This window comes from Emydura macquarii, unplaced genomic scaffold (genome assembly GCF_026122565.2).
Source record: "Emydura macquarii macquarii isolate MOO-44397 ecotype Brisbane River unplaced genomic scaffold, CSIRO-AGI_Emac_v2 contig_2205, whole genome shotgun sequence".
In the NCBI taxonomy this organism is placed as follows: Eukaryota; Metazoa; Chordata; order Testudines; family Chelidae; genus Emydura; species Emydura macquarii.
The window spans coordinates 1,552,643-1,563,494 of NW_027132342.1; the positions used below are offsets into that span (position 1 = coordinate 1,552,643).

The window sequence follows — 10,852 nt, forward strand, 5'->3', positions numbered from 1 at the left end:
GGGATTACGGGATGTTGCAGTTGGGGATAGAAATTGGTGATGGAGTCTAGCATTTTCTTCGATGCAGTCTTATTTACAACGAATATACAAGGTCTTGCTTCTCTGAATGCTGGAGGAACCAGAAACAAAATAGTTTCTTAGATTGCAGCCCCAAGCCTCTTTAGCCAGCCCCAGACCCAAAACACTCTCTCTTGTGTTTGCTTGGGTCATATGCTGTGCTCAAAGGCTGTTGCTTGGCTTTCTGTCTCTGTGCCTGTAACGGAGCTTGTCTTCCTCCCCTCCCCCCCACAAACACACAGACATGCACCTGGTCAGAAAAAACCCAGTGGAACCCTCCACCTATGTGGTGCTAATTTCTGGGTAGGTTTTATTTTAGGTGTGGCCCCTTAACTGTCTCACAACCTTCTTAAGTGAAGGGTGCATTCACACATCAGTTTTAATGAGATTTTAACTCATAGCACGGTTTAACTCTGCTCATAACAGTATGTCACTATTTTACGTTGAAGAGAAATGGGCAAGAACTTATAGCTTTTTCTCTCCTTGTACACTTTCTGTCCTAAACAACAATTTAGGACAGGAAGTGACACATATTTTCCAAATGAAACTGCAGGCAGAAATTAAGTAGGCAGAATGGGTCCTTAATCAATCTGTAAGGAGGTGTACAAAGGAGAGTGGGAATACAGCTCCCAACCCTCTTAGACTTCTGAGCAAAGGCTGGCACAAACAGTCCAGTAGGGCATAGGGGAATTGGCATCTCCCTGTAGAGGAGACACTACACCCTGTCCAAGAGTGATGCTAATGTTCTGCTTCACTTGTGCTCTTGGAGACACTGGGCCAAGTTCATTTTCACTCCGTCCCTTGCACAGTCATTTACCTCAGTGCAAAGTGGATGTGCAATGCTACCATTCTGATGGGAAGCATTATGCACGCCCTCTGCATGGATGTAGAGGACTATACAAGTTACAGGGCAACAGTTAATTAGTCCCACTGTGACTGTGAGACACAGTGCCTCCAGCAGCCGCCACTGAAGCAATATCAATGTCTTAAGAGCACAGTTCAGCCCAATCCATGGTAACTTAGGCCCCATCCTGAAGTCTTGTTACAATTAATATTTCTTTAGCTCTTATTCAGGTGGGTTTCTACTGAAGTCAAAGGGGCTCTGCCTAAGTGAAGACCTTGGCCAATTCTTCCTAGTTACAATCTTGCTGCAGTGTTACTGGAAGTTCTATTCGTCACTTCCTGTCCTAGACTGTTGGTTGATGTTTAGCAGTCACCATGTTTCATTCCAGAGGTGGCTGCATTTAGTGGAGCATGAAGCAATCATTGTATAGAGTTTAATAGCTCCTTTTATTACCAAGAAAATGCAATATCATTATCTTTAACTATCTCACGGTTGCCAGAACAGTTTGTAATGCACACCATGAGTGAAATCCTGGCCACATTGGGGCAATGGCAAAAATCCCACTGACTTCAGGGGGCCAGGATTTCACCCCAGATGTGTTACAATACCTAGGAACAATGGGCTCTCTTGAAGACACAGTAGCAGCTTTAGTTCTGAATTTCTTTGCTTTTCTCACTTTACAGCAAACTTAATATTGATTTTTTATTTGCCTTGTTGTCTATTTTTAACATTTAACCCACTGAAAGGGCTATTGTGGTAGCTGAGTATAGTACCTGCTTGCTCTTAAGTACACAGCCATCTACCTTCCTTATGTCACTTAACAAAGGAAAAGAATCAGACACTCTTCAGTGGGTTTTTTTTCCTTGGGTCTCAAGAGCCAGGGAATCATTGTCTTAAAATTCATCTCAGGCATATTTTCATGTGGATTTAGAGTTCTTGAGAAGTGCTGGCCTGACAGACCCAGAGATTGGAGACCTCTCTGATCCATAGATCAGGGAGTGATCATGAAAGCTTCCCAGCCACCCTGCCAGTTCGTTAATGTGTCTTAAACCTGATCTGAATGGGCCTCCTCTAGAGGAAGCAGGGCACTTGAATCTACAGGCTCATTTAATCCTTGGCCTCCCAATAAGTGGGTGTGTAGGAATGTAGGATGAGACTCTAGGAGTCTAGGTCAGTCTAGTCCAGTATTCCGTCTTTGGCAGTGGCCAGTAAGATTGCTTCAAAGGAAGTCATAAGATCCCCGCTACTCAGTAGGCAGAAATGGGATAATTTGCCCCCACAACCTAGGTCTCATCTAATCTCTAATAGCCTAAAGCAGCGGTTCTCAACCTTTTTTTACAGAGTACCACTCGGGTCAGGTACAGTCGGGTCAAGTACCGCTTCACTTGACTGTACCTGGCCCGAGTAGGACTCGGTAAAATTGCAGGGTTCCGTCGAGGGATCGATGCCCTCCGCCGAAACCCTGCCGCCGTTTCACACTTTTCAGCGGAAGAGAGGATGGGACTTTCGGCGGCGGCGCGGTTTCTCTGAGGCGGAAAATGGGTTTCGCGGCGGGGGGGGACTTTAATTCAGCGGCAGAGAGTTTTTTGACCGCCGGCGGGGGAAGAGATTAGGCGGCGGCACGGTTTCCCAGCGGTGGAAGGGGGGGAGGGGTCGGCGGCAGCGGGGTTTTTCGGCGGCGGCAAGGGGGGGATTCGGCGGCGGCAGGGTTTAGCGCCGGCGGCAAGGGGGGGGAATCGGCGGCAGTGGGGTTTTTCGGCGGCAGCACGGTTTATCGGCGGCGGTGAGAGGGGGATTCGGCAGCGGCATCGGCGGCGCATTTTCCATCGCATACCACCGAGCCGTCTTCCGCGTACCACTGGTGGTACGCGTACCACCGGTTGAGAATCCCTGGCCTAAAGCATGAGGTTTACATCCCTTGCAAACATTTTTGTTTGTAATCACTGTGATAACTCTGGATATTCTTATCATATAAAAATCCAATCCCTTTTTGAATCTAGCTAAGTTGTTGGCCTCAGTGCCTTCTTGTGACAATGACTGACAGTCTATGTATTTGTGTGAAAATGTATTTCCTTTCATCTGTTTTGAATTTGCCACCTCTTAAGTTTATTGAATGTCCCTTTAGTTCTGTTAGGAGTCAAGGAGAAGAAAACTCTAAATTCCACATTTTCAATCTTATCCATTTTATTTAAGACAGTCTTATTATCATTATCCAAATAAAAGATAATGTCTGCACCAGATGAAGTGTCTACTAGATCAATTGCCCCCCAATTTTGTATTGATGCCACCTATTTTTCTCCCTCTCAATAGCTGTAAGACAGGGGTTTTCAACCTTTTTTTAGAAACTGTACCCCATGGTCTCAAGGTTTCACCTGAAGTACCCCTTCATGGTTTTTCTTCCTGGCTCCAGTGGCATACTAAGCCTGCATTTGGGCTCTCCAAGGAACCCTGCCCCTGCACAGGGCAGAAGGGGTCCCCAGCTGCCCTGGGAAGGAGAGGAGTCTGTACCAGCAGGGGGGGAGGAGAAGGGGAACATGCCACTTATCTCCTCCACTGCGCCCCCCCACACACTTACCCGCTGCGCCCGCACTTACCCACAGCATGGCACCAGGCTCTCCTGCTCCAGCCCCTCAGCCTGGCACCACTCAAATGGGGCGGCCTCAGGGCACCCGGCCAACCCTTCATGACACGCAGCGGGGACATGGGGCACAGGAGGCTCCCAGCTGCGAGTCGTGAAGGGCCGGCCCGGTGCCCCACCACAGGCCAGCGCCCAGGGGCCTGGCCCCCCTTGGTACATGACTGCCCGCCTCCCACTTGGTCCGGCGCTCAGCCGGGAGGCAGGCTGCAGCCACCTGCATCCTGCTGGATCTGGAGCAGGCCCCCCAAAGCATGGGGCCAGAGGTGGTCACCCCAATCCTCTTGCATACCCCCTATGATACTCTGAAGTACCCCCAGGGGTATGTGTACCCCTGGTTGAAAACCTCTGCTATAAAACATCACTACATAGAGACCTCACCCCAAAGCCTAGGAAGTCAATGGAACGATTCCCATTGACTCCACTGGTCTTTGAATCAGGCCCTGGTGGTCAGGAATAGGTAGTGTTCCCTCTAACAACTCCCACGCTAAGAATACATAGGAAATGTGACATAACTGTCAGTATATACCAGCTGTTTGAAGTGTTGTAGCTGTGTTGGTCCTAGGTGGAGTCAGTGGGAGCTACCAGTGCTCAGCACCCGGTGGGGAAAAAATTATGCTCAAGTAGCATCCCAGTTTGGGCACAAAAAATGGAAGCACTAAAGTCAGTTGCTGCTTTTGAAATGTTGGCTTTCACTCACCCCTCTGTGTCTTATTTCCCTGACTCTAAAATGAAGATAATCCCTACCTCACAGGGACATTGTGAGGCTCAACTGATTGATGTTTGTGGAAGGGTAAAGCATTTGGGACATAGGTTTTGACTGAGACACTCCCTCCTTTTATATACAGAGTCCTGTGAATAAGTAACATTTTAGATACATTACTTAGGGCTAGACGACACTTAAAACTCACAGCTGTGTCGCTATAAGAGCACTTGTGTAGCCGCGTTATGTCGACAGGAGAGCGCTCTCCCACCAACATAATAAAGCCACCTAAGCAAGCAGCAGTAGCTATGTTGGTGGGAGACACTCTCCCACTGACACAGCACGGTGCACACAAGTGCTTATTCTGGCAAACTTTTGTCGCTCAGGGGGATGCTTTTTTCACAACCCTGAGCAACAAAAATGTTGCCAGCATAAATGCTAGTGTAGCAAGGCTTTTTTTTTTCTTTCAATGTTATAAACTGACAACTGTTGTGAAGCATTATCTGCATCTAAATACAACACCTTTCTTCATTTTGTCTTGAAACTAGATTTTTTGCCACAAATAAGCAACAAAGTGGAGTCCATGGGAGGTCACCCACTGGTACTGTAAATGACTCCTTCACCATGACACGATCCCTAGAAGACTGTAGAATTTGCTGGTGTAAGTGAAACCATTAAAGTCCATGCCCTTGTAAATAAGGGCATGTCTACACTGCCGTGTTGGCAGGCATCGATGCAGCTGCATCAATTGAACGGGTTGGTGTGAAACCAGGTGCTCTTCCGTCAACTGAATTAGTCCACCTCCTTGAAAGGCGGAAGATAGCGTCGACAGAAGATGCCCTCCCATCGACACAGTATTGGGAAGACACCACGCTACGTAGACATAAGTACATTGACGTGAGATACAGCTAGTGTATTTCGCATCAACCCATCGTGGTAGTGTAGACCAAGCCTAAGAGGCACTTCCACTGACATGCAGTGAGATTCACAACTCTACATCCAGCACACACTCAGGGGGAGCCAAGCCCTTAACATCAGTGTGGGCTGAATGAAGGTATCAGGACTCAGTGCTGAATTTGTCTTGGGGATGTGGACACTTGACCGCTAGAGACCCCTGAGACTCTACAAACTCCTTTGTCCTTTTTTAAGGCACTTAAGGGGGTGGAAAATGAGTAAGTACATTGGACTGTCAACTATTGTGTCAACTTTCCTCGTGCTGTGATTTATAAAACAGCTAAGATAACCTCTAAGCTTTCTACTGGAAATAGCAAGTAATTCTTATTCTAATGAACACAATGCTGTCAGAAAGTTTAAAGTTCAAGTGTGAGACAGAGAGGCTTAAAAAGCAGAACCCTTAAAATAGGAATATGACACTGTATGTGTTCACTGTCATCACTCGATATAAAACAAGAGAAGGAGACAAACTTAATTTTCTCAATGAGGTTTAAAATATTTCTTAATTCTCAGCAGAGATTTCGTAACATGAGAGTTTGCTTCCGCATTCCTTATGCAGCCCTGGGTGGAATTAGTAAGCTTTTTCCCAGCCCACTTTTTGTGCCCTGAAGTCCTTCAGCAATATAAAACACACAGTCACAGTTGGTGCTAATGGACCCCTTGTTGGCAGTTTCAGCCAAGAGGCCAAAGACTTAATAGGCTATGGAGATTAAACCATCCTTTACTTCTTAGGGCAGTGATACTCAGACTGAGGATTGCGAGCCTCAAGTGGCTCTTTAACGCATGTCCTGCGGCTCTTTGCAGCACATGATATTAAAAACACTGTGATTTAATTATTAACCAATCAGGATGCTTTTACTATGTCGTTAACCAATCATCGTTGACAAAAGAATAATGCTTGGTCAGTCATTTTGCTGTGAGAATTATATAAAAATAGTAAATGAGACAATACATTCACACAGCTGTGGCTCTTTTGGGCAATGTTGATCACTCTCTTGGTTCCTGTACCACTGAGGTCTGAGTATTGCTGTTTTAGGGTATGTCTATCCTGCAATTAGACTGTGACTGGCCTGTGCCAGCTGACTCAAGCTCTCCAGGCTTGGGCTGAGGGGCTTTTAATTGCAGTATAGACATTTTGGATTGGGCTTGGGCTGGAGTCCGAGCTGGAACTCTGGGACTCTTCCACCTCACAGGGTCCCAAGCCTGAACATCTACACTGCAATTAAAAAGCCCCTTAGCCCAAGCCCCACAAGCCCAAGTCAGCTGGCTCAGGCCAGCCACAGGCTTTTTAACTGCAGTGCAGACATACCCCTGGAGAGAAGTCTCCCCTGCCTTGGGTTGAGGTGGGAAAGCTGCCTGGGAAAGCTTATATTGTTGCTTCTTGTTCAGTTTAAAAACAAAGGACTTCATTGCTGGCCATCCAGCAGCTTTCACTAGCACTTAACTCATTCCAAAAAGGCTTTTAAAAATAATAAAATTAGTAAACTTCCCAGGGAAGGTTTCAGGCAGGAAGTACGTTAACTAGTAAAGTTTATAAATCAATGGCAGCTTAACCTGCCCCTGAACTCAGGTGGCACATTTCTCCTGATCAGAGCTATGCTGAACTATATGAATGCAATTTAGGTATGCAGTGAACCATGGTATCTGCAGGTTTGCTGAGGCTGATAGCTTTTTACTGTTGGTCTGATTTTTTTTTCTGTCCCAAGGCTAAGGGCTGCACTAGATCTTCACTATACATGTATCAAACTTAACAGTTTTTTAATAGTTTATAGAATTTAGTATATGGTTATTAGTCTGATTTTCTAAGGATGCACCTGGTGTCATAGCATTAGGCTAGTAAAAACGTGGGTATTTTATTGGCCTCAGGATGTCCGGAAGAATCTATGAAACATTCTGGTGGTCTCTCGTGAAACGAATGTATTCAGTGCTGGCCCCTTCCTCCAAAATAAGTCTTAGGAGTGCTAGACGTTGTTTTAATGATTTTAAAACGAGGACATCATTTTTAAAAGGGAGATGCTAGTAATCAGGCTAAATTTTGCTCTGTTATGCCAGTGAAGCACCACTGAAGTTTGTCCTGGTGTTGCCAAGAGTAAAGTTTGGTCCACTGTATTATTTTAAAAACACCCTGGGCCAAACTCTGCTCTCAGTTATTCTGGTGCAAATCTCAAATAGCTCCATTTAATCCAATAAAGTTACTCAAGATCTACAATAGTGTAACTGAGATCAGAGCTTGGCCGATAACACCCAATTATTTCTTTTTAAAAAATGGGCCTGCTGCTATCACAGTCAAAGTCAAAACTCCAGCTGGTTTCAATGAGAGCAGAATCATGCCTTTCTTTCCATATAGACAATTCACAGAAGTCTTTAGGCTTCATTAAAGAGTCTCCGCCCCCAAATTCAACAAGTATGTGTATTTTAAAAGATATGAGTGTTCCACTGAAGTCAATAGGATTATTCACATGGTTAAAGATAAGCACATGTTTAAGTACCTTACTGAATACAGGCCTTAACATACAGCCAGTCACCCCAATTTTTGCTTAACTTTTACTAGGTTGTTCAACTTGTGTTTGAAACTAAAATTGATGTTTGTATGAGAGGTCTTTCAGAGCTAGTTTTGATTGCTGTAGGTTAGAGCTCTTTACTGGTATCTCACACAAACCAGTATAAATATTTTTATATTCATTCCTATAACATATTTTGCTTATCTTGGGAGGGAGGGAACCAACTCCAACCCTCCTAAAAGTTTTTTTATAAAATGAACGTGAATGAATACGAAAAGATGTTTGATAGAATATGTTGATGATCAATATAGAAATTAGATTATAAAGTCTTTTAGGTAGGGGCTATATGTTTGTATGTGTTTGTGCAGATCCTATCCCAATGGCGTCCAAGTCTGATTTAGGTTTCCAGCTACATCACAACCCAAATAAGATGAAATAATAATGTTTTCTAACACAACTATAATCCCCTCAACAGAAAAGGCTGAAGAGAAACAGAAATTACCAGCCACAGAAGAGAATGATCACATAATACAATACCTAGTCTTAATTTAAACCTATAATGGACAAAATTTGGTTCTTGGCTGCATATGCCGTTGGTCACTGACTCAAGCTGCAGTGTTGCAGGCTAGGTTCACCCCGTCAGGGGAGTCGGATTGTGGGGGATTAAAGTAGAGTTTAGGCGGCCAAAGTGGCTTAGTCTCCCTGTAGGATGTCGGGGCCATCCCTCCCTGTCTGTCTGGGAGGGAGGTCACAACCCCTCACTGTTGCAGCTAAAGAGAAAGGTTCAAAAATGGGGGATTAGGTGTCACAGGGCCCCAGGCCCTCAGCCAGGGCAGGGGTGAGCAAGCAGGCCTCCTGATCTACAGTGAGGTAGCTGCCGCCACCGAAGTGGGAAGGGGGCAGCAGAGGGGATGGGCCCACCCGCATCCACCACATCCTAACCCCAGGGCCCCAACAGTGGCAGAAGGTTTCATCACTGAGTCAGCGGGGTCCCACCCAAAGCTTTCCCTAGGCTACTTCCCATCACTTCATCATAGGATACTGGGCTTTTGGGGTTGGTGCTGGTCTCCTTGGGGTAGATGGCTAGCAGCAGCTCTGCAGCATTCCTGGCAGCAGGCAACACCTCCTTGGTCTTGATGCTATAGCGCTTGGGAGAAGGTATTTAGGCACCTAAACAGGTAAATAGGTGCCCAAATCCACCATGGAGGCACAATGGGCATTTTCAAAGTTGCAGCTCCGGTGCTGCCTACCCTCCCTAGATTTCCCTTGTCTGCATTTTCAAAGCAGCCTAAGCGTTGCTGCTACCCCACAGCTAATGATCTACTGAGGAGTCCTAGCTCAAGCCAAAGCCCCAGGGTCCAGAAGCAGAATTCTCAAACTAGACAGGGCGGCTTATCTTGCCAGCAGGACTTGCCAGTCCTGTAAACATGTCTGCTGATACCTGTCAGATCTTGCAGCAGCAGGGCCAGATGCAGTCCACCGATAGGTGTGGGAGCAACACAACATCCACACAAAAGACTGCCAGGATTCAGGGAAATAGAAGGTGACTGTGCGAGAGGTATCAAGCGTGAGCAGGAGACAGAGAAAGAGACTGGGGTGGTGGGTTTGGCTGCTAGGACATGGGTTACCTAAGTGACTGACCCTTGGTTTAGGCTGGTTTGTGGCTGATGATCACAAACAGGGGGAGGTGCCTATCTCTGGCCCATTAGGCAGGTGCACCAGGTCAGTGGCTTAGATGCCTAAGCCCCTTTCCTCAACCCTCTCCATGGCATTTCACTCCTGGCTAGCTTACATGGCTCCCGGCTCAGCTGGCTGGCTTCTGAGGATCCCTTAGCTAGGCACTTAACTGCCCCCATACACTTTATGGAGAGCCTTGGTGGCATGAAGATACCTAACTCGGGGCTGAAAATTCCATTAGGTGGCAAGCTTTCTAGGGAGTAATTATTGCTTTGCTCAGCCCAGTAACACCCAAATCCCTTTAAAATTGGCTCCTATGTTCTTAGGACAAGTTTTACAGTAGTGCCAGCATTTTATGCAATGTGTCCATTTTGTATCTATTTCTGACCTGCCCCATAAGGGTGAGGCTGTTTCTGAAATCTTTTTTTCTCTGAGAATTAGTTCTTCCTTTTTCTATTCTTGCCAGTTTGATAGACTGCAGTTTTGTTTTCTTTATTCTCACCTGGTTAGTGTGAAAACTTTGGCGAGCATAACGATGATCTGGATGACACAGTCACAGGATCATGGCCACTGACTCTGTGAGAGAAACAGAAATGAAGCTTCAAAACCCAGTTTCTTTTTCTTCTTCAAGTCCTAGCATGCTTCCTGATAAACTCCACGTCATATGCTGAATTGCTCTTCTCTCTTTTGATACAAGCCTTTCACTTCCTGTAATACTTAATCATGAGCAACATTCTCACTGTTTTGTGATGCAAACTTTTGCTACTGGGTAAAATTTTCAAAAGCACCTAAGTCACTTAGGAACCCAAGTCCTAAGCCTGTCACTTTTGAAAATGGGAGTTAGGCTTCTCAAACACTGAGTGGCTTTTGAAAACATTACCCACTGTGTATTTGTAATGGAAATGGACCCAAATTGCACCCTTTGGATTTCAACATTCTCCCACAGTGCAGGGGTGTTCGGACTGTAGGTTTTGATTCATTCATAGCTCTAAGGAACTAAATTGTGAACCTCTTCTTCACCCCACAAAGGAGTCACTAGCCAGTGCAGTGGCACTGAAGTCAGTGAGAATGCTTGTGAGCACCTGCTCACCAGTGGGGGTACGGGGTTCACCATAATGGCATCCTTGTGACCCACTCACCATGGAAACATTCCCGAGGCCTGTTAAAATGCAAGGAGAGTTAAAAACACCACGAACAAACTCTAAGAGAAGCATGGGGCGAACAAACTACTGGCCCAGCGCCCTCAAGATTCTTTCCTAACCTTGAAACACTGGAGCTGTTGCAAAAGAGCGAAACCCGGCCTCTTCCCCGCTTGCAACACAGCTTAGGAAGTTTGTGACCCCAGAGCTAAAGGCTGATCGTGCTCCAGTGCCAGGGATCGGAGTAGAGCAAAGGGCAGCACGTAGAACAAAGGTAGGTGGAAGGGGAGGAAAGAAAGAGGGTGGGGAAAGGGCAGATCAGATTAGGGAAGGCGGGAGGAG

General features: G+C 46.1%; 1 long non-coding RNA gene across 1 annotated transcript in view; it reads right to left on the reverse strand.

Annotated features, from left to right (window-relative positions):
- The window catches only part of LOC137160590 (uncharacterized), a 47,388-nt gene extending 36,617 nt beyond the window's left edge, over window positions 1-10,771 (reverse strand). The window contains exons 1-2 of the long non-coding RNA XR_010921938.1: window positions 10,633-10,771; window positions 9,874-9,947 (exon numbers count right to left, since the gene is read on the reverse strand). This is a non-coding gene — a long non-coding RNA (uncharacterized lncRNA). The remainder of the gene's footprint in view (window positions 1-9,873; window positions 9,948-10,632) is intronic.
- Window positions 10,772-10,852: the final 81 nt, after the last annotated feature.